The 25,076-nt window shown below is 44.4% G+C and overlaps 1 protein-coding gene across 1 annotated transcript in view; it reads left to right on the top strand.

Moving 5' to 3' along the window:
- The window catches only part of KCNT2 (potassium sodium-activated channel subfamily T member 2), a 1,265,156-nt gene that overhangs the window by 708,988 nt on the left and 531,092 nt on the right, over nucleotides 1–25,076 (top strand). The window lies entirely within an intron of this gene.

The following is a 25,076-nucleotide window of genomic DNA, read 5'->3' as shown; positions in this document are numbered from 1 at the left end:
TCAAAGGAATTATTATTATTATCATCAATAATTAGAGGAAGCAACGGCTGATTTGATCGCCTGTCTGCCGAATTCTACCGATGAGAGAGCTCCTGGGTCTACTCGGTAATGCTTCAGAAAAGTATGTTGGGACGACCAGGTCGCTGCCCTACAAATAGTTTTGATTGCCACGTTCGCTCTTGCCGCCCAAGAGGCAGAGACCGCCCTAGTGGAGTGCGCCCTGACCATCAAAGGGGGGTCCAGACCCTTTGCCCTGTACGCCTTGTGAATAAGCTTAACAATCCATGAGGCAATTGTTCTTGCTGACGACTCCTTGCCTTTGTTCTTCCCCCAGGGAATTATGAGCAACCTGGTAGAGTCTCTGAAAGATGCCGTGACCCTGATAGCATTTCAGGGTGGAGGCAATGTCCAGTTCATGAAGAGAACCTGATTCCTGTTCTAGAAACGTTGGGAGTGCCCAGGGTTCCGACATGGTCAAAGATGATGTGACCTTGGGGATAAACCCTCGTACTGTTCTCAGTTCCACAAGAAGGTAAGCTTCAAGGTTAAATTCCAAAGTGATGCCGAGTCCGAAGGAGAAAAAGGTGGGCTGGCTAGGGACTCTAGGATGATAGCGAGGTCCCAGGTGGGAAAAGCCTGTTTAGTTGGCGGTCGGATCTTTCTGACGGCCTTAAAAAATTGGATTATTAATGGCTCCTCTGCCCACCTTCTGCTGGTTGCTGTTGAAATTGCTGCTACCTGTACTTTTAATGTACTCAGAGCAAGACCCATATGCAGGCCTGACTGCAAAAATTCAAGCATTTGCGAGGATGATGGAGAATCTGGATCGCAGCTTCTGCTAATCATGAAGGCCTTGAACTTGTTCCACACCCTATCGTATATACTGTTTGTGGAAGGCTTTCTAGCCCTGAGAAGGGTTGCAATAACCTCGTTGGAACATCCTAGTGATTCAAACCTTTGCCTTTCAGCAGCCAGATGTGAAGGCCTCTCATTCCAAAACAGGTGTCGGTCGAGGAATTCCACTAGTGGACGGTCCGGGAATGGCCTCCTCCGCCGGCTGCTCCTGGAGAGGAACCACCGGTTGCGATGGCATTGAGGCCACTAATTCTGCAAAGGAATCTTTTATTGCTTTCTTAAGCAGGTCCGCCACTTGCATGCCCTCGGACTCTCTGTCTGCCGCATAGTCCCTCATGCAATCTTGACAGATCCGTTTATGTGGAAGAGGGGTAGCTCCACAGGCCTGACACTTTGGAGATCTGGGTCTCGGGGAGCGCGAGTGATGGCGCTTTTTGGCCAAAGACTTCTTGCCACTCTCATGGTCTCCTCGCCTGGAAGACCTCCCCCTGCTGTGGCTTGAGTCAGAGTCTTCATGTCGCCTTGATGTCTTCTTAGACATCTTCTGGCGTACAGGGCTGCAATACATAAGAGTACGCGCCTTAGTGCACTCTTTTTTTTGTAAACTTACCTGGACGTAGGCCCTTACCTTAATTGTAGAGTAGGATCTTGTATGGACGGCAAATGGCTCATGTTAGGTGGATTAGCGGAGGAAGCAGCTAAGGAAAGAACAGGAAAGGGTTAAACGCCATAACCTAACCCGGCTAAACGGACACATCCCTAAGTTTTATTGTTTTTTTGTTTGTTGTTTTAGGAAAAATAATCTTATGTCTTTTTTTTTTTTTTTTTTAAGTAATAAATCTCCCCCCCCCTTTTTTTTTACCTGTAAAGACAGGTCTTTTGCCCTGGAGCTCTCAGTACCCTGGTTCTCCCTGGACAGCCTCAGGCATCCTAGTGAGGCAGCCAGGGAGTTATAAAAGGGGTCAGGTGGACAGAGGAACGCCTCTGCCCTGAACTTTCAGAGAAAGGGCAAAAATTCTAGGTTTTTCCCTATTCAAAGATGGCCGCAGGAGGCTCTAGGACCCGGAAGTCCCGGCCGTCGGCGCCAGCGTCGAATGCAGCAAAGGACGCCCCCAGCCATACAAAACGGCTGGGGGTGACGCGCGCGACACCTAAAGGGCCAGGAGACGACAGGGAAAGTGAGGGATGACAGGGGCAGGCGAGGGAAACACAGGGGAAAAACGAGGGGGACCGCAGGTGAACTATGGGATTGCAGGGACAAGAAAGGATGCCAGAATGGAGTTTAGGAAAGGAGAGGAGGAAAAAAATAAAAATAAACAAAAAATTAAAGGATTAGCTGCTGCCTCCGTTACCATGGGGAGCCAGATGCCTGAGAGATACACTGCAGATAGAGCTCTTAGTTAAGAGACAAACTGCCTGTCCCAAAAGATCCTACAGAAGGGACTCCCAACCTTATTAGCGCGTTTAGCTGCCCAAGAGAAGGGACCGCATCCGGGAGAGGCTTGAACCCGGATGGACGCTGCCGAATGCAGAAGGTAGGACGATCGACCAGTATTCACTGCCATGAGGTATAATATTCACTAGTCCTGAGGGAGGAGCCAAGGCGGAGCTTGTCACAGGTATGCTGCATGGAGGCACCAGGAAAACCATTTAACCTTCCAATATCTTTTTGGGTTGTGATAAGATAGCTACGCACCTGGAGGAAACCAGCTCAAACACATGACAAATGCATTCCATGCAGATAATGTTCTGAACCCACAACCCTACAGCTGCAAATCAAGAAATCAAGAGTACTAACCACGACAATGCCATACTTGCCAACTGTCCCGTTTTTAAAGGGACAGTCCCGTCAAATAGGACCTAGTCCCGGCTAATTTAGCCTGCCGGGACTTGTCCCGGCTAGTGGGGAAGGCAGGTGCGGCAGTATGTTTATATATCTCCCTGCAGTCCCGGCTGCCTGGTCCTGACTCCTGACACACACATTGCAGAGTGAGTCGGAGTGAACTGAGCCCCGCCCCCCTCCTTCTCCTGCTGTGTGATGTTTCCTGTGTACACAGAGGAGGAAGGGGAGGAGAAGGAGGCTCACCACGCTCCTGCCGAGAAAAGCTGCTCGTCTGACAAGATGACACATGTCCTAATGCAAAGTAAGTGAGCCTTCCAGAGGGGGAGGGAGGGGGTCATGCCTACGGGTTACAGTTTACTGTGAGTAATTTTGGGGGAAAGGATATGTTCTAGGGGGCACTTTATGACGTATGCTGCAAGGGGGCTTGGATATGAAATCCACCCCCTTAGCACATATTCCTCCCCCCAAATTAAAGCTGCTGTCTGCCACAGAGGGGGTGGCCCTTGGCATCCCAGAAGAGATGTGGCAAATTGCTCCAGGTGCCCATACTAATGCCCCCTTTCCAGGCAAGTTAGCAAAGTGTGGGTTCCAGGTCACAGGTCCAGGTTCACACTGAAAAACACAGGAACACGCTGTGCATTCTGTGCAATTTCAGCCCAATTATGTCCGCACACGCTCTGACCATCTCCTGTACCATGTCTGCAGTCTCTGACTGAGTTCCAGCGTTTTCACACAGCCCATGTGCAGAGCCCACCAGGAAGTCAGCACTGCGCTAATCACAGGCAGTGAGTCATAGGTGTACAAGGCAGGAGGCGTGCTGATACTTGTAGTCCTTTATATTGGACCTTACCTTACCCTAAGGACTTCCTCTCCCCTCTTACACAATCACAGAGGTTGTATCAATTTCTTGTAATTCTCTCTTTATTGAGTAGACCCTATAATCCAGTGGTCTCAAAAAAACGGCCCGCGGGCCATTTGCGTCCCACGGACCAGTTATAAATGGCCCGCAGGCAGGGCGGAAGTGGGGGGAGTAGATTTCCTTCACATGCAGAGTAGCGCAGGAAGCGTCTCTGTCATAAGTTCACTTCTCTGTCTCACGCTGCAGCTGCTCCCCGCCCCCCGGCGCCCCCCCCCTCTCTCTTCTCGTCCATCCCTATTTGCTTGTGATATCACCTGGGATGGACGAGAAGAGAGCGGGGGGTGCCGGGGGGGCGGGGAGCAGCCGCAGCGCGAGACAGAGAATCGAACATATGACAGACGCTTCCTGCGCTACTCTGCATGTGAAGAAAAAAGAAAAACAAGTAAACGCTGACATGTACACTGATTGTGCCCCATGTGCTCTGTTTGTTCCCCATGTACCCCGATTGTGACCTCATGTTCCCCATGTGCCTTAATGTGCCCCATGTACCCTGATTGTACCCCGATTGTGCCCCCATGTACCCCAATTGTGCCCCGATGTGCCCCATGTACGTGCCCTCATGTACCCTGTTTGTACCCTGAATGTGCCCCATGTACCCTGATGTGCTCCAATGCGCCCCATGTGCTCTGATGCGCCCCATGTACCCTAATGTGCCCCGATTGTGCTCTGATGTGCCCCATGTACCCTGATGTGCCGGGCTCTGTACCCTGATGTGCCGGGCTCTGTACCCTGATGTGCCGGGCTCTGTGCCCTGTCGTGCCGTGTCCTGTGCCCTGTCGTGCCGGGTCCTGTGCCCTGATGTGCCAGGCTCTGTACCCTGATGTGCGCTGTGCCCTGTACCCTAATGTGCTGGGCTCTGTGACCTAATGTGCTGTGCCCTGATGGTGGGTGGTCAGTGTGTAGTGGTCAGTGTGCAGTGTAGTGGTCATCGTGTAGTGCAGTGGTCAGTGTGCAGTGTAGTGGTCAGGGTTAATAATGCATCCACTGACACCAGTGCTGGGGGTAAAAATGCGTCCACTTACAGCAGTGCTGGTGGTAATGCGCTCGCTGACACCAGTGCTGGGGGTTAATAATGTGTTCGCTGACACCAGTACTGTTGTTTTTGAAGTTTGAAAGTTTGCATGCGGCCCCCCATGGCATATGAAAACTTGTCTTGTGGCCCTCAGGTAATTTGAGTTTGAGACCCCTGCTATAATCTGATAAGTAGGCGAAGATTATGCGGAGTGGGTGGAGCTTCGGGGAAGTGAGTGTGGTAATTAATTAATAGCTGTGCTGCAAAGTGTCCCTGGAATTTTTTTTCAAATGTTGGCAACTATGCAATGCTTTTGATCTTCCTCAAGTTTGTATTTTCATCTCCATTTCTGCAGCAGTATTTCCTCTGGTAACTTCATTTATTAAAGTTTCTTAAGGAATAATCACCTGCTGTTCTTAGCAATTAAATTAGTGTTTTCAGTCCTCTGTACTACACTGGGAGAATTAATGAGAAAAAAAAGATAATTTATGATGGGCAAATAAAAAGTTTTTTTATTTTAGTCATTTGTGAGAAATAAGACTTGCTGTGATAATTCCTCTTACTTTTTCTGCATGTTCTGGCATACAATGAGAGCCAGAGCTTGCCTGTGAGAATTAGCTGGCCTATTAATGCATGCTCACAAGGCAGGGAATTCGGCTTGAAATGGTGCACTTTCTATTCCCTCACCAGAATCTATTGAAAGTATTGAAGCTACTTTGGACTTGCTAAATTTTACTGTATATATATATATATATATATATATATATATATATATATATATATATATATATATATATATATATATGTATATACTCGAGTATAAGCCGACCCGAATATAAGCCGAGGCACCTAATTTTACCACAAAAAACTGGGAAAACATATTGGCCCGGAGTACATTCGACGTGATTCTGAGCATGCGCACTGGGAAACGTCCACGGGACGGTGCATGCGCCATTCGTTCGGCCCATCATTTGGGGTCACGCTTCATTGAAATGGATCACGCCCACTTCCTCCTACTTTGAATTAGGCCGGCTCACGCCTACGATTTTACGTTACGCCGACGCAACGTTGGGAGCAAGTGCTTTGTGAATACTGTGCTTGCCTCTCTGTGTTACGTCGGCGTAGCGCATATGTGATGCGCTACGCCGGCAGAAATATGTGCCGATGTATGTGAATCCGGGCCATTGAGTATAAGCCTAGAGTATCCATCTGCATGCCTCACTGTGCCTCACTGTGTCAATGTGCATGACTCACTGTGTCCATGCCTCACTGTGCCCATGCCTTACTGTGTCCATGTCTCACTTTGCCCATGCCTCACTGTGCCTCACTGTGTCCATGCCTCACTGTGCCTCACTGTGTCCATGCCTCACTGTGCCTCACTGTGTCCATGCCTCACTGTGCCTCACTGTGTCCATGCCTCACTGTGCCTCACTGTGTCCATGCCTCACTGTGCCTCACTGTGTCCATGTGCATGCCTCACTGTGTCCATGCCTCACTGTGCCCATGTCTCACTGTGCCCATACCTCACTGTGTCCATGACTAGACTTACGTTTAACATGGGAGTCTAACGTAGGTGTGCCCGAATTTGAAAAATCGGTGCTCCCCGGCCATAGGTCCCCCAGACAGCAAACTTTGCACACTTGTAGAGTGGGGCTATATGTGTGCCAAGTTTGGGGTCCAGGGGACCTACGGTCGGCCGGTACCAGGTCCCCAAAGTTTGGTAGATTAGGCACAAAAAGGTGACTCAAGTCGAGGGGGGCATTTTCAGCACAAAAAAAATTGCTGAAAAACTTGGCTTATACTCGAGTATATACGGTATATGTATATTGTAGATCATTATACACTACTTCTGTATCATAAAAAATATCAGTTATTGATGAACAAAACATATATCTCTATAGTGTGTACTTGGAAAAAATCAAGAGATGGTGTTGCACTCCAATAGCATAGAATGGTGTAATTGGTAAAATGTATAAATAACCAAAATAGTATAATTGATAAATGAATGTGCAAATAAGCAAATAGACTGATTGAAAGATAAAAATGCTAAGATAAGGTGCATCCAAAAGGTGTACTGAATGAATGTGCAAACAGTGCAGATAAGGTGACTCAGGTGCATAAATAAAATCACAATGTAAAGATAATAATATATGCAGTTGCAGAGGAAATCGCAGGGTGGTGTTATGCAACAATCAAAATGAATGACTGGACATAACTGATATACAACAATGATGGATGAATAAAACAGTGAACTGAATAAGAGTGGAAATACATACAAATAGGTGACTGTATAATGTAAGTAGAATTACATCATATGAATGGTGGATGGAACCGCAAGATTGTCCAATTGTTACAAAGTGTAAATGGTGCAACTGCGACTCAGTCCAAGAGGTGAAGAAATTGCAAGGTGCAAGTAGAGTGCTGGGTGCAGAGATAGAATAGCAACGCAAAGATAATATATGCATTCGCAGAGGAAATCGCAGGATGGTGTTATGCTCCCATCAACATGAATGACTGAACATAACTGATATAACTGATATGATGGATGATGCAACTGCGACTCAGTCCAAGAGGTGATGCAATTTAATCAAAAGAAATTGCAAAGTGCGAGTGAAGTGCTGGGTGCTAAATGACATCAGCAGGTGGCAAGGTGACTTGTTGGTGAATCTTTGGTGTATGGTAACACCCAAAGGTGTGCTAGCAAATTACCTTACAGCTGCAAGGTAAGCAGCATTCAATAAAACCGATGGAATCACTCGGGGTAAAGGGGATAGCTCCTATCCATCCTTCCAGTAGTGTGGTGCCTAGGGGGTTAAGGCTTCCTTCCAGGCTGGGTGGTCAGCAAGGTAAGACAGCTCCAAAGTGTGTCACCAGGCAGGGTAGAGAAAACATAGAGGAGGCTCTCTAGTGTAATATGTTTTAAACACTCAGCGGTTTATTCAAACATATAACAAACAGGGTACTCACATTTAAAACAGTAATGTAGTGTATATCAGAAACGAGCAGCGAGGTCACAGTGTGCAAACGTCACTTCCGGTGTCCTAGTGTCTGACGTTTGCACAGTTTGAGCTCGCTGGTTTGCCAGAAGGCACTATGATATTTTCAGAGAGCACAAGAAACCATTGCTCATAATACCAATTTGACACTCATATACTGTAGTGGGAGTTTCACTACATAAGCTTGTCGCTGGGAAGAGGGGTCACCTGCCCCAGCTTTTTGAAACTCCAGAATTGTTGCTGTTGCTGGGCAGAGGTTGGTAGAACTCTGTCCTGATGCCAGCTCTTCTGCTGGGGACCCCACATCAACTGTTGGGGAGGGAGGATGGCTTCCTCCACTCTCAGACTGTGGAGCTTCTGCTCTTCCGAACTGTGTATCTGCCGCTGAGGAGATGAGCCGGCTGCTCCATCACCTGTACACTTATCCAGCTGTTGGACAGACACATTCCTCCATCCAAGCTTTTTCTGTGCAGAAATAGGTTCGTCAAGGTGAGTTAGCACCTGCTGCATACGCCAAAAGTGCTTTTCTTCCATAGCTGCAGGTAGAGGTGGGCAAAGCACATTGTTAATCTGCCCCATTGCTGGCACTTCAGCCAGGATTTCAGACCTGTCAGCTGATATTTCCTGATAGTCCCAGGCAACGGGAGTCATGCCCTGCTGCTGAGCAGAGTCTAGCAGCCTTCTGTAGGTGACCTCTAGTTCCCATTCCTGAATGGCTACAAACTACAAATCTTCCTGTGTCCAGAGCACTTCCGAGACATAAAGCCTCCCGTCTCTGTACTCCTTGATTTCCTCCAAACACCAAAACAGGAAGCATGCCACCGCTGCCGCCAAATGTGACAGAACCATTTTGCACCCGACTAACAGTGCCTCCTGCCCTCCAAACAGTTCCGAAGAGACCGAGAGCTAGTACCAGCCTTTACCCCAAGCATCATACACAGACAAGGTGTTGAAGTAAACTCCAAAGGAATACGTGGCATAAGGGAGAAGGAGCACTATTGTTTGGCAACCCACCCCAAGTATCCACTGGAGCACCCGACCTGTGTGGGACACCCTAAAAAGTTTGTTCTGGTGTCCCACACTAGTGCTCCTGAGTCCAGATGTGTAAACAGCTGCTGAGTGTCCTCTCCTTACACTGACTCAAGTTTTCATTTCATTCTAGTTACAAATACATCTAGACAACAATGTACTAAACTTCTTTTAATACAAATAGGCATGACCAAATGTAGATATCCTGTATCTGCCAAAAACATTGTATTTAGTGGGCGAACGAACAATGTTTACTACGACCGATTACTGTACCCACGAACCTGAAAATTGCCATTTTAAAGTGTACAACAGTAAAGAAAAGCACATGGAGCAACATGCAAGTAATAATAATAATAGGAACACAGGACAAATACTTACCTTTTAGAAGCAATTTCCTGATCTGTACTGAACGTGCTCCCTCAATTTCAGGTCTGACCAGCATTTCCTCAATTGCTCCTTGGATAGTTGTACCCCAAAATTCCTGTGCAGACCTTGGCCTTTCTCACATTTGGGTTGGGGTACGGTCCATACTTCCCATCATAGTCGGTCCTCTTCAAGATGTCCACCATCTCCACGGTCTCTACAAAGGACATATTTGAGGCCTTATATCTCCTCCTGGATCGGGACGTTTCTGGCTCCGGGCTTTCCTCGTCGTTAGTGCTATTACACACTTGCTGTGTCTCCACCATGTCCTCTCCCACTGCGACGAAAGAGAAGGGGCGGGGAATACACTAGAAAGAACGTCAGGGGCGGGTGACGCAGGTGGAGTTTCACGCATGCGCAGTGTATATAAAGCCAACACGTGTGTGTCGTACCTACGATCTGTGAGCAGTGGAAGGAGTAACGGAAGCGCCGATCGTTATAACGAAGGTAAAATATTAACTTGGGGCATCAGTGGCCTATACTGCTTATAGATTGAGGCCTGTATTGGGATAAGATTAGGAGAGTTTAGACTGACATCAGGGGCTGTCTTGTGTTTTGTCTTGAAGAGAAAATGAAAAAATTCAAAGACACATATTTTCTGCCCCATTTTATAGACAAGTACAGGGAGCTGACCTGTTTGTGGCAGGTTAAACACCCATTATATAGAAAACAAAGAAGCTAGGCAGGCATCAATGGAGAAATTGCTGGAGTTTGTGAAGCCGCAGATCCCCATGGCAGACATCCCCTATTTGAAAACAAAAATTGGTGGCTTGAGAAGCAATTATAAGAGGGCGTTGAGTAAGGTCCTGGCTTCCCAGAGATCAGGAGCAGCAGCAGAAGACATTTATGTACCCAGTCTCTGGTACTATAACAAAATGTGTTTTCTGGAAGACCAGATTGAAATCAGGCCATCACTTTGCACTTCTTTCTTCAACCACAGCTGAAGCTTCCAACGACCAACCTGGGCCTTCCACCCAGGAAGAAGTGGATGAGCCCAGCTTGAGCCAGGTATAGTATTTTTCTACATATTTATTGTCCCAAAATTAATGATGTTAACTAGATGTTATTGATAACAAATTAATGATTTAACAAAAAGTGTTTTAAATATCAATAGACAGTAGTGGCCAAAAATGATTGGGACAAGAATGAAAAATGCTGGGGTCAGAATGATAGTCTTTTCGATTTATTAACATTCAATTTGCAACAGTCATGAGCTGAAAATTGTGTGTGATTGATGAACCAAAAACTAAAACGATGTCCCTTTTTTATACACAGGAAAGCCTCAGCCAGGAGGAGGCTCTGGAATGTGGCAGGCAGGAGGTGGCAGGGGGAAGTTGCAGCCAGGAGGTGGCGGGGGTAAGTGTCAGCCAGGAGATGGCCGGGCCCAGTAGCCTGACACAATCACAGGGGCTTCCCTTCTGCCTTCCAATAAAAAGGCCCAGGAAGGGGAGGAATGTGGAGGAGGCAGCACTCAGCCTCATTTGGGAGGCTGATGCGGCCCTCAGAACCCCCCAACCTTCAAGAGGAATTTTCCTGCATGGCAGCATGTAAAATGCAGGACATGGAAGAGGGCCTCATCTGTAAAAGAAAATCATTTGTATGGCCCTAAATAAGGGGTTGAGGTGCAAACTCACCAGAAAAAGCCACATTTGTGAGCTCGACCATCCTCCTTCTCCTCCTGTCCTCCTTCTCCTGTCCTTCTCCTGCCACAACTCCACCACCAGAGCCACAGCCTGGAAGAAAGCATGGAAGGAAGACAAACAAGTGATGGCCTGGTTTCAGTCTGGTCTGACAGAAGACGCAGGCTGTGGTAGTACCACAGCCTGGGGACACATATGTCATCTGCTGCTGTTTCCGATCTCTCGGAGTCTTGAACCAGATTGTGCTCCCTATTATATGGACTCCTCAGGCTACCAATTTTTTTTAAATAGTTGATGTCTGCCCTTGGGTCCAAAGGCTTTGCCAACTTCAGCAGTTTCTCCAGCGTTGCCTTCCTCTTTATTTAGTTATGACCCATAATAAATAGATTTTTTTCTGCAAATACTTGCCTATGTGTTTTTCTTCAAATGTGACAGTTTGTTTGTGAGTAGGCAGGTACAATTAAAAAAATACAATGTCAAATTAACAAGGGACACCAACCAACCTCCTTGAGGTTAGAAAATACAAGATAATAATGTTGTTGTGGTGATAAGAAAGTGATCAGTGCATAAAATTGAATACATCAATAATACATAAAATGATCCAAAAACAATGAACAACTCGTGGTAAAATACCAAAAAATGGTGTGCAATGTGCAACAACAATGTGCGAACATGCATATGATAAATAGTAAAAAAAAGTCCCAAAGTGAATGATAGATATCCTTGTGTAAACCAAGTGTCAAAACAAATGTGTCTTCACAGTCTTCTTGCGTGACTCTTCTAAATGCTGTGCTCACAGAGCGCTTACCTTAAGTCAGGTGTGTAAATGCTTATCAAGGTGTAAATATATCCAGGGATGATTTCTCCGCATAGACACTTGGTTTACACAAGGATATCTATCATTCACTTTGGGACTTTTTTTTACTATTTATCATATGCATGTTTGCACATTGTTGTTGCACATTGCACACCATTTTTTGGTATTTTACCACTAGTTGTTTATTGTTTTTGGATCATTTTATGTATTATTGATTTATTCAATTTTATGCGCTGATCACTTTCTTATCACAATCACTTCAGGTATTTATTTATTTATTTACTTACCCATTTAGATTAAGCAGCATTTATTTGATTGTTTACTCTCATCTTACACTTTTTGGTGGCGCGGAAGCACTTTTTATCTTTTAATGTTGTTGTGGTAACTTGACACACATAAATAAAATAAAAATAATGGAGATTACTAGAAAATTATTTTAAAATAATAATAATAATAAAAAAAACAGGAGATCTTGATTAAAATAAAAAAAGGAAAAAATATCACTATAAATTTTTTTTTAATCATTATTATGGAGATCTGGCTTTAAAAAATAAAAAAATTATTCAGAAGATCAGGAGAAATAATAAAGAAATACGTTTGTCAGAATATGAGCAGCAAAACAACTTCATTATTCTAGCATTATAAAGAAGAAAAGAATGCGCTGCATTAAAAGATCAAAAAATTTGCAGCGTGACGAATGTGCTATCTCCATTACGAATGCTAGTTTTACCAGACCGAACGGTTCTGTCTCGTACTTGATTTAGAGCATGCATGGTTTTTTTTGTGCATCAGAATTGCATACAGATGATCAGAATTTCCGACAGGAACTTTTGCCGTCGGAAAAATTGAGAACCAGCTCTCAAACATTTGTTGTTGGAAATTCCGACAGCAAATGTCCGATGGAGCGTACACACGTCGGAATATCCGACCAAAAGCTCACATCGAACATTTTTTGTCGGAAATTCCGATCATGTGTACGCGGCATAAGCCTTCAAAATTAGCACTTTTGATTTTTCCAGTTCGGGTCCCATAGACTTCAATGAGGTTTGTTATTCGGTTCTGAACTTTTGCGATGTTCTAAAGCTCTGGTGCGAACTGAACAGGGTATTGTTTTGCCCATTCCTATTACTTACCACTTTTTAATAATAAAATACATGGGTTAAGGATAGTGTACTAGGCTGGTGCAACCTCTGTTTTGTTTTATGATTTCACTGCTTATTAGGGATGAGCCGAACACCCCCCTGTTCGGTTTGCACCAGAACTTGCGAACACACCAAATGTTTGTGTGAACTTTAGAACCCTATTAAAGTCTATGGGACTCGAACGTTTGAAATCCAAAGTGCTAATTTTAAAGGCTAATATGCAAGTTAGTGTCCTAAAAAGTGTTTGGGGACCTGGGTCCTATCCCAGGGGACATGTATCAATGCAAAAAATTCATTAAAAAAAATAAAATAGCGTGGGGGTCCCCCCAAATTCAATTACCAGGCCCTTCAGGTCTGGAATGGATATTAAGGGGAACCCCGCCGTTAATTTAAAAAAAAATGACGTGGGGTTCCCCCAAAATATCCATTCCAGACCCTTCAGGTCTGGTGTGGATTTTAAGGGGAACTCCACCCCAAATTTAAAAAAAAATGACGTGGAGTTCCCCCAAAAATCCACACCAGACCCCTTATCCGAGCACGTTAACCTGGCCGGCCGCAGAAAAGAGAGGGGGACAGAGTGCGGCCCCCCATCTCCTGAACCGTACCAGGCCACATGCCCTTAACTTGGGGAGGATGTCCCCATGTTGATGGGGACAAGGACCTCATTCCCACAACCCTTGCCCGGTGGTTGTGGGGGTCTGCGGGCAGGGGGCTTATCAGAATCTGAAAGACCCCTTTAATAAAGGGGACCCCCAGATCCTACCCCCCCTATGTGAATTGGTAATGGGGTACATTGTACCCCTACCATTTCACAAAGGAAGTGTAAATAGTTAAAAAAACACACACACCGTAGAAAAAAGTCCTTTATTAATAAATAATAAATAAAAAAAAAACAGCGGTGGTAATCCACTCGGTCCCGGCTTCCTGCTCCAACATTGTCTGTATCCAGCAATGGGTGATCTCCTCTCCGGTCCACCGATGAGAAGATCTTCCGGGATCCACAGCGCAGCATCGCCGGTCTCCTCTCTCCGCCGGACACAGCCCAGCAGAATGATGCGGCTGGAGCTTTGACATTTCTTATATAGGGGAGGCGGGGCCACCTGTCCCGTGACCCTGCACCCTCTGACACACCCTCTGCTACGTCACTGGGGAAGCCCAGTCTTCCCCCTTGTGTCAGAGGGGGCGGGGTCACATGACGGGTGGCCCCGCCTCCCCTATATAAGAAATGTCAAAAGCTCCAGCCGCGTCATTCCGCTGGGCTGTGTCCGGCGGAGAGAGGCGGCCTCCGATGCTGTGCTCTGGAGCTCTGGATGCCGGAAGATCTTCTCATCGCTGGACCAGAGAGGAGATCACTCGTCGCTGGATACAGACAACGTTGGAGCAGGAAGCCGGACCGAGAGTGGATTACCACCGCTGGATTTTTTTTCTTTTTTTTAATTAATAAAAGGACTTTTTTCTACGGTGTGTTTTTTCCAGCTATTTACACTTCCTTCGTGAAATGGTAGGGGTACAATGTACCCCATTACCAATTCACATAGGGGGGCCAGGATCTGGGGGTCCCCTTTGTTAAAGGGGTCTTCCAGATTCTGATAAGCCCCCCGCCCGCAGACCCCCACAACCATCGGGCAAGGGTTGTGGGGATGAGGCCCTTGTCCCCATCAACATGGGGACATCCTCCCCCTGTCCCCCCCCTTTTCTGCGGCCAGCCAGGTTAACATGCTCAGATAAGGGGTCTGGTGTGGATTTTTGGGGGAACTCCACGCCATTTTTTTTAAATTTGGGGTGGAGTTCCCCTTAAAATCCACACCAGACCTGAAGGGTCTGGAATAGATATTTGGGGGGAACCGCACGTAATTTTTTTTTTAATTGACGGCGGGGTTCCCCTTAATATCCATTCCAGACCTGAAGGGCCTGGTAATTGAATTTGGGGGGACCCCCACGCTATTTATTTTTTATTTTTTATGAATGAATTCGACAGAGCCGACAATTCATTATAGCCGCAAGTCAGTTTTAAATGTATTTTTTTATTTCACAAATGACACTTTGTGCAGAGACAGTTCTAAGTACGGGAAACATGCGCTATTTCACATGCTAACTTTACACCCCCCTAGGTATGAAATTTAAAGGAATATTTCACTTTTATTGTTTCACTTTTAGCATTATTAAAATCACTGCTCCCGAAAAAACAGCCATTTTTAAAACTTTTTTTTGGATTGATACATGTCCCCTGGGACAGGACCCAGGTCCCCAAACACTTTTTAGGACAATAACTTGCATATTAGCCTTTAAAATTAGCACTTTAGATTTCTCCCATAGACTTTAACAGGGTGTTCCGCGGCTTTTCGAATTTTCCGCGAACACCCCAAATTGTTCGTTGTTCGCCGAACAGGCGAACAGGCAATGTTCGAGTCGAACATGAGTTTGACTCGAACTCGAAGCTCATCCCTACTGCTTATAAAGTGTTAGCAGGAGTTCAGATTTAATTTGTTAGTCAAGTTATATCTGCTAGTTTAACACACCCCTCTTCTGGACTGACAATGCTGTTGTTCAAAGCTATCTACTTTACTACTTCCTCCAGAATGCAAGCACCCTAAGTGTCGGTTCACACTACCGCAACTTGGGATCCGACTTGTGTCACCCCAAGTTGCGCGACATGAAAAATTCAATTCAAGTGAATGAGAGCCGTCTTAATTTACACTACTGAAGTTTCTCAGACTTCAGAAAAGATTCCTGTACTATTTCAAGGCAACTTCCAGGCAACTTGTACCCATAGATTTCAATGGAAGTTGCCTCCAAGTCAGATCTCCATCTTAACTGAAGCAACTTTACAGGAAGAGAAAATCGTTTACTCAGGCAAACCCCTCCCTCCCACAGAGCTGATTACTCTGTGATTGGCCACAGCCAAAGTCGCCTGTCCTGGAGGCAACTTTAAGTTGCGTAACTCATGTTGTAAGTGGCTCCAAGTCACGCTGAAGTTGCCTTGTAAAGTCGCGCTGTAAGTCGGGTTGCCCCTGTGTGAACCGGCACTAAGGAAGGAAGTATGTTACTGGCTGGATCAGCAGATGAAATTAACAAAGAAAAAAAGCCTCATCCAAGGATTATTAAACTGCAATATATTACATTTTTGTTTTGGGATTTAAAGCAGGGGTTCACCCTTAGAGGGCACTTTTTAGCCTTAGATTCCTGCTCGTTTTGTCTAGGGGAATCGGCTATTTGTTTTAAAATATGAGCAGTACTTACCCGTTTACGAGATGCATCCTCTCCGTCGCTTCCGGGTATGGGCTGCGGGAATGGGCGTTCCTTCTTGATTGACAGTCTTCCGAGAGGCTTCCGACGGTCGCATCCATCACGATTTTCCGAAAGAAGCCGAACGTCGGTGCGCAGGCGCAGTATAGAGCCGCACCGACGTTCAGCTTCTTTCGGCTACGAGTGACGCGATGGATGCGACCGTCGGAAGCCTCTCGGAAGACTGTCAATCAAGAAGGAACGCCCGCTCCCGAAGACCCATACCCGGAAGAGACGGAAGAAGATGCATCTCGAAAACGGGTAAGTACGGATCATATTTTAATACAAATAGCCGATTCCCCTAGACCGAACGAGCAGGAATCAAAGGGGACAAGGGCAAAAATGTAATAAATGGGTGAACTCCCGCTTTAATACTGTTTTAACTATTTGGAAAAATACAGACTTATTGCATGCCATTGGAAATGTGATTACCTCTGGATTTCTTTTTTTTTTTTGCAGAAAGTTTAAATTTAGTTTTTAAAGTTTGTATCCCTCTAAAGAAACTTTTGTAAATAATGACGGTAGTTTGGGAGCAAATGTAGGACATAATCACATAAATGATAGCAGCGGGAAGCTGAAAAACCTCTGTGCCTGTGGTATTACATTGGATTAGAGGCATTTACTTTGTGCTTCACTATATTAACCTAGAAACAAAATTTTTCAAAACTAAGAGGCTCCCCAGTGCAGTGATGTCCATTACTGACTGATGACTAATGTATAATTCTGCCCAGACATTATAGCAACATATCATTTTAAGAAGTAAAAGCCACATGTATTTGTGACTTTTCTGAAAAGTATATTTAGAGTTGTTTTGAATATAATACTTTTTGGCATTGAATATTCTTGTTCATTCTCCCAGTCTCTCAATCGCTCAGTACTGTATATTAAAAATTACATTTTTATTTGTTATTTTGACATGCCATGTGTTTTGTGCTTGACTTGAGTATGTTTAAAAACCTACATATCCTTACCACATCATCTTGCTGCATGCTTAAAACTAAAATGATTCTCTTTATTTTCTACAGAAGGTGGCAGAAAAAAAAAAAAAAAGAAGACATTTCTTCAACAATAGAGGATGCCACCTTCTGGCTAAATTACATGGTTACATAGTTACTGTACCTAGTCTGGTTGAAAAAGACACAAGTCCATCCAGTTCAACCAATAAAGTTCAACGAAATCACAGGGGCGGACTGACCATTCAGGCACTTGGGCACTGCCATGTCACTAGGGGGCCCCATTAGGGTTGCCAGCCTCAGTAAAACCAGGGACAGTATGTAAAAATCTGTGTTTTTTAAAAAAATCCCAAGATTATAGTTACCCCGCCTCTCCAGTACCTGTTCAGTGTGTGTAAGTAGGGATGAGCTTCGAGTTCTAGTTGAACTCATATTCGACTCGAACATTGCCTGTTCGCCTGTTCAGCGAACAACGAACAATTTGGGGTGTTCGCAGCAAATTCGAAAAGCCGGGGAACACCCTGTTAAAGTCTATGGGAGAAATCTAAAGTGCTAATTTTAAAGGCTAATATGGAAGTTATTGTCCTAAAAAGTGTTTGGGGACCTGGGTCCTGCACCAGGGGACATGTATTAATGCAAAAAAAAGTTTTATAAACAGACGTTTTTTCGGGAGCAGTGAATTTAATAATGCTTAAAGTGAAACAATAAAAGTGAAATATTCCTTTAAATTTCGTACCTGGGGGGGTGTAAAGTTAGCATGTGAAATAGCGCATGTTTCCCATACTTAGAACTGTCTCTGCACAAAGTGTCATTTCTGAAAGAAAAAAAGTCATTTAAAACTGACTTGTGGATATAATGAATTGTCGGCTCCCAGCAATTCAGAAAGAATTCATTCATAAAAAAAAAAAAAAACGTGGGGTTTTCAATTACCAGGCCCTTCAGGTCTGGTATGGATATTAAGGGGAACCCCGCCGTCAATTTAAAAAAAAAAATGACGTGGGGTTCCCCCCAAATATCCAGGCAAGGGTTGTGGGGATGAGGCCCTTGTCCCCATCAACATGGGGACATCCTCCCCATGTTGAGGGCATGTGGCCTGGTACGGTTCAGGAGGAGGGGGGGCGCTCTCTGTCCCCAACTCTTTTCTGTGGCCGGCCAGGTTACGTGCTCGGATAAGGGGTCTGGGGTGGATTCTTGGGGGAACTCCACGCCTTTTTTTTTAAATTGACGGCGGAGTTCCCCTTATTATCCATACCAGGCCTGAAGGGCCTGGTAATTGAATTTGGGGGGACCCCACACTTTTTTTTTTATGAATGAATTCTGTCTGAATTGCCGGGAGCCGACAATTCATTATAGCCGAGAGTCATTTTTAAATGACTTTTTTTCCTTCAGAAATTACACTTTGTGCAGAGACAGTCCTAAGTACGGGAAAAATTTGCTATTTCACATGCTTACTTTACACCCCCCCCCCCCCACGTATGAAATTTGAAGTAATATTTCACTTTTATTGTTTCACTTTAAGCATTATTAAATTCACTGCTCCCGAAAAAACGTCAGTTTTTAAAACTATTTTTTTTCCATTGATACATGTCCCCTGGGGCAGGACCCGGGTCCACAAACACTTTTTAGGACAATAACTTGCATATTAACCTTTAAAATTAGCACTTTAGTTTTGCAACGTTCGAGACTTTAACAGGGTTCTAAAGTTCACTCAAACGTTTGGTGTGTTCGCAGGTTCTGGTGCGAACCGAACAGGGGGGTGTTGGGCTCATCCCTATGTGTAAGTATACTGTGTGTGTATATTGTGTGTCTGTGTGTGTATACTGTGTATGTATACTGTATGTGTGTGTGTGTGCCCCATAATCTATTGCCTGGGGGGCCCAAAATCTCCTATTGCCTGGGGGGCCCATATTCTCCTATTGCCTGGGGGCCCCATAATCTCCTATTGCCCACGAGCCCCATAATCTCCTATTGCCCGGGGGCCCCATGAGTTGTCAGTCCGCCCCTGCTAAATGACATATGATAATGTGAAAATTTACACTGTTTAGATCCATTTACATCGTTGCAGTGTGTTTATTTGAATTCTCTTCCTAACACACCCAAAAGATTTGCATGGCTATTATTAGTCATGCAGTAAATCACAACACATGGCATCACATTACCCTGAATTGTGGTGCATTGGAGTGCCATTCAAAATGAATGACAACTTAGTGCACCAACATGCATGTTATATTAATTGATGTGCATTACCACAACTGCACATGCAACTGTGTAAATCCTTCCTTTGGGTTAGGCAGTCCTAACATCACTAAAGGGTCACTGAACCATACGTTTGTGTTTTGGACACACTGAGGTGCAATTGTAGCCCATTCAAAATTAATAGATTTCTGAAATCCAAGCACATTACTGTGCTTGTTAACTGCTTCAATACTGGAAACGTTTACCCCCCTCCTGCCCATACCAATTTTCAGCCTTCAGAACTGTCACACTTTAAATGATTTTGCGGTCATGCAAAACTGTACCCATAAGAATTTTATAAATTTTTTTACAAAAATTGTACTTTCTTTTGGTGGTACCTAATCACATTTTTTTTTTCTAAATAAACAAAAAAAAAGACCGAAAATTCTGAAAAAAATGTGTTTTCTTTGTTTCTATTATAATATTTTGCAAATAAATAATATTTTTTCATAAATTTAGATCAAAATGTATTCTAATTTCTAGAGGCCTGAAAACACCAGGACAGTACAAATACCCTCAAATGACCCCTTTTTACAAAGTAGACAGTCCAAGGTTTTTAGTAAGAGGCATAGCAAGTTTTTTTAACCACTTCCGGACCGCCTCCTGCACATATACGTCGGCAGAATGGCATGGCTGGGCACAAGCACGTATATATACGTCCTGTACTTGTACCCAGCCGTGGGTCGCGGGCGCGCTCCCGCGGCGCACTCCCGCGACCCGGTCCGAAGCTCCGGGACCGGTACCGCGGGTCCCGCGGACCCGATCGCCGCTCGAGTGCGGCGATCGGTCCCCGGAGCTGAAGAACGGGGAGAGCCGTGTGTAAACACGGCTACCCCGTGCTTCACTGTGGCGGCATATCGATCGCGTCATCCCCTTTATAGGGGAGACACGATCGATGACGTCACACCTACAGCCACACCCCCCTACAGTTGTAAACACTCACACAGTGAACCTTAACTCCTACAGTGCCCCCTGTGGTTAACTCCCAAACTGCAACTGTCATTTTCACAATAAAGAATGCAATTTAAATGCATTTTTTGCTGTGAAAATGACAATGGTCCCAAAAATGTGTCAAAATTGTCCGAAGTGTCCGCCATAATGTCGCAGTCATGAAAAAAATCGCTGATCGCCGCCATTAGTAGTAAAAAAAAAAAAAAAAAAAAAAATTCAATAAAACTATCCCCTATTTTGTAAACGCTATAAATTTTGTGCAAACCAACCGATAAACGATTATTGCGATTTTAGGTAGAAGAATACGTATCGGCCTAAACTGAGGAAAAAAAAATATATATGTTTTTGGGGGATATTTATTATAGCAAAAAGTAAAAAATATTGATTTTTTTTCAAAATTGTCGCTCTATTTTTGTTTATAGCGCAAAAACTAAAAACCGCAGATGTGATCAAATACCACCAAACGAAAGCTCTATTTGTGGGGAAAAAAGGACGCCAATTTTGTTTGGGAGCCACGTCGCACGACTGCGCAATTGTCTGTTAAAGCGACGCAGTCCCGAACTGTAAAAACACCTTGGGTCTTTAGCCAGCATATTGGTCCGGGGCTTAAGTGGTTAAGGTGTCATTTTTTGTCATAATTTTTTGGGAGAAAAACAAAAAATTCACAGACTTTCATAATTTCACAGTGGACACTGCTCTCACACTGCTGCCCAGCCCTGCGAGAGGCACATTCTGAGCGGACATTATATGACGTCTACCCAAAAGGACAAAAGTCCTGCTCGGCCATAGTCATTTAAGAAAAAAAACTGTAGGCATGTTACAGGAGGCGGTCAGAGATTGGAAAAAAAGCTACAGAAGCTATTTGTTATCCTTCTTGGAATAATTCATTTATAACATAGTTAATAAAATAAACAATAAATAATAAAGGCTGTGGGCAGTATAGAAAAATAAAAGAACTGTCAAAGGAATAAACCAATCATTTAACTTGCAGAAGTCAGTCTTTTAGTATTTTCATTTACTGGCCCTGAATAGCCACTTAGGCAAGGAAATTGGGGTTTATGGGAGCCACACTTAACCACTTCAGTCCCGGGAAGATTTGGCTGCTCAATGACCAGGGCATTTTTGGTGATACGGCACTGCGTTACTTTAACTGACAATTGCGCGGTAGGGCCACCTTGTAGCCAAACAAAATTGACATCCTTTTCCCCCCACAAATAGAGCTTTCTTTTGGTGGTATTTGATTATCTCTGCGACTATTTTGAAAAAAACTGAAAATATACTTTTTGCTTTAACAAATTTGCCCCAAAAAAGTTTTTTTTTTCCTTAGTTTAGGCCGATATGTATTTTTATACATATTTTTGGTAAAACAAATTGCAATAACAAGCACCCGCTATCCTGCATAAACAGGCCGACGTAAAGCAACGTTGGCTTGCGGGATCGTGCTGACCTGCCACAGTCTAATGACGATGGCAGGTCGGCAATTGTTTAAAGTCTCACTAAACCCACATTATAAAAAAATATTAATAAATGCTGTATTTCATGCTGTTCATACTCACTCAGTCACTCTGAGATTTTTTTTCTGCATTCCCCAAAAAACCTGGTTGATCCTGCTGTTCTCTAAATCCCCCCTTCTGTCCAAGTCCACAATTCAGCTATGGATTTTGCAGAGCAGTGTTTGCAACTCTGCACATACTCAGTTTTCAATGAGTTTCTATGCTGAGCATTTCCTACCAATGACATCTGAGCAGCCCATGTGACTATAGTCACACACTTGGGCATATACACAGTTGTAAATGACAGCCTACTGCCTCCCTCCCTATGCCCACTAACCAGCTAAACACAAATGGGTGGGATATTACATGTAGATTTAGGCTACATTTTCACTGCTAATTGACAAAGTAGTCAGTGTTTCTAAGCGTTTTAGGTCAGTTTTTGATCAGAATCAGGCCAGGTTTGTATCAGAATCAGTTCGGGATTTTATCCTGTTCACAACTGAATGACATGTGCGATTCAGAAGCGTTTCCATAGAAGTAAATGTCCCTGAAATCGCACCTGAGGGAGACCACACTGCTCAGAAAACGAACAGGACTCTACTTCAATTCACACTGAATCTGCACTCCGGCTGCATCAGTAGACAAACACAATAGAAAGCAATGTTCTTTCATATGTCATGCGGATTGGATGCAGTTCAAAATGCATTCAATTCACATATGTATGAACCCAGCCTAATGAAGATTTTGTACTTGTCAAATATGCTGCAGAAATCTCCCTCCACTGAGTCTGGCTGCCACCATTTTAACTGTGGGCAGCTGAAGCTGCTGCCTGTTCAGTTCCTGGATTTACATAGACACACAGAGGCACACCTCCAGCTCTGCAGCCCTGCAGCTTTCATTGGCCCTCTTATGACTAAAATCCCTTCCTTCCTGGTAAACTCTCATGAGATTGAGTGAGAGAGCCGTGCATGATGTCATAAGCCTAGGCTTTTTACCAGACAAGAAACAGGAAGTGGGCTATATACGGTAATTACTGGCAGAAAAATAATGTTTTACTATCCAAATTTAAAACAACAGGGACAGAAGATTTATTAAATGAAAAGATGAAAAAATAACTGAAGGTCTACTTTAAGTACCAAAGGGCCACATGCAGCCCTCAGGCAGGCTGGACAACAGAGTATTAGATAATGTGTTCCTGCAGCATGTGATGCTGCTCCAAAGGATACTTCTTTGCAGAGGGATTAGGTGCATAACACCTGGGGTTGTCATCTTCACCTTGGCTTTACTACCTAGTGTGTCACTGATCAGGAACCACTATGTATAAGAATTAATTATTTTCATACATCACTGGCTACTTGATTGCACCAGGTAGGCTGTTAACTCAGTAGTTAATCCAGGATGAAGGTGAGATGTCTGGAGCCTGCATCTTAAATATACTCAGCAATAACACATTTTATGATTTTTTTTCTTAAAGTGGATGTAAACCCTCTATACACCCAGTGAAGTGAACAGCCTCAGATGAAACACAGAGATTAACCAAATCTCCCTACATAGGTTTTATATGTATATCTGCTGTCTTCACATTTATATACTGTTTAGAAAGTTCAGATTTTGTTAGGAGATTTTCTCTTCCTGGTTAACACAGAGTGCGATGTCTGGGCATACAGCCAAGATAGCTAGAATTGCTGATTGGAGGAAAGGCACACACCCCCTATCCACATAGGTAGAGACTCTCAAAGCTGTTTTGTAATAGGAGCTGCTCTCTGCTAATCTATTTAGCAACCTCCTTTGACAAAAGATTCTGGCTGCTTTTGTCTAAAAAGTCAAAAAACATGTCAGGAGATCTCAGGCTGATAACAGAGAAACCTTTCAGAAGAGAGTTATTATGCCGCGTACACACCATCACTTTATGTGATGAAAAAAAATGACGTTTTTAAAAACGTCACTTTAATTGACCGTGTGTGTGGGAAAACGTCGTTTTATGTCTTGTAAAAAACGACCAAAAAAAATTGAAGCATGCTTCAATTTTATGTGTCGTTTTTCAAAAGTGCACTTTTTACTTCACAGAAATTGACCGTGTGTAGCAAAAAACGTCGTTTTCTAAGACGTTTTTTCATCCACGCATGCCCAGAAACAAGCTTCAATGGAAAAACGTGGTGGAACGTAACCTCACTTTGCAAGATCATTGTGAGAAAACGATGGTGTGTATGCAACTTCGTCTTTGAAAATTGAGGTTTCAAAAACGTCGTTTTTTACTTCACAGAAAGTGTCGTTTTTTTTTCATCACATAAAGTGATGGTGTGTACGGGGCATAAGACTTAGCTCATTGAAAAGAGATAAAATACTGCAGATATATGTGCTCAGCTCAAATTTCATGAATCAGGTTAACATACACTTTAAAGGGGTTGTACAGGTACAATTTTTTTTCCTAAATAGCTTCCTTTACCTTAGTGCAGTCCTCCTTCACTTACCTCATTGTTCGATTTTGCTTTTAAATGTCCTTATTTCTTCTGAGAAATCCTCACTTCCTGTTCTTCTGCCTGTAACTCCACACAGTAATATGAGGCTTTCTCCCTGGTGTGGAGTGTCGTGCTCGCCCCCTCCCTTGGACTACAGGAGAGTCAGTACACCCACTAACACACAGCTCATTTCTCTATCTGCAACGTAGAGAGCATCCTGACTCTCATGTAGTCCAAGGGAGGGGCTGAGCACAACACTCCACACCAGGGAGAAAGCCTTGCATTACTGGGTGGAGTTACAGACAGAAGAACAGGAAGTGAGGATTTCTCAGAAGAAATAAGGACATTTAAAAGCAAAATCGAAGGATGAGGTGAGTGATAGAGGAAAAAAATATACCTTTACAACCCCTTTAAGCATGGGTTTGCTTTATCGTAGCTTAAATTACAGCATGGTTTCTACTGATGTTTGAGTTGCAGTGTATAGAAAACACTTTTATGGATGAAAACAAGAAGGAAGCAAGTCACATAATTGTGCATCTTAGGCCCCGTACACACGACCAAACATGTATGCTGAAACTGGTCTGCGGGCCAGTTTCAGCATACATGTTTGGTCGTGTGTAGGCGCGAGCGGGCCGAATTCCAGCAAACATTTGCCCGCCGGGCCTTTTCCCAGCGGGCAAATATTCCTGGACTTGTTTTAAAACCGTCCGCTGGAATCCTGCCCGCTCGGACATGTACGGTCGTCAGTACAGACCTACCGTACATGTCCAGGCGCCCGCCGTCCCTCGCATGCGTCGAATGACTTCGACGCATGCGTGGAAGCCTTTAAATGGCAGGCCCGCCCACGTCTCCGCGTCATCGCCGCGTCATCGTCGCGGCGACGACGCGGACACGCCCCGCGTATTGTTTACGCGCGGACTTCTGTACGATGGTGTGTACAACCATCGTACAGAAGCCCTCTGGCAGGCATGTACGGTGAAAAAGGTACGACGGACCGCTTTCACCGTACATGTTTGGTCGTGAG

Source organism: Rana temporaria, chromosome 7 (genome assembly GCF_905171775.1).
Source record: "Rana temporaria chromosome 7, aRanTem1.1, whole genome shotgun sequence".
Taxonomy (NCBI): Eukaryota; Metazoa; Chordata; class Amphibia; order Anura; family Ranidae; genus Rana; species Rana temporaria.
The sequence above is the reverse complement of the archived record's forward strand: the minus strand, read 5'-3'. Positions and strand labels throughout refer to the sequence as shown.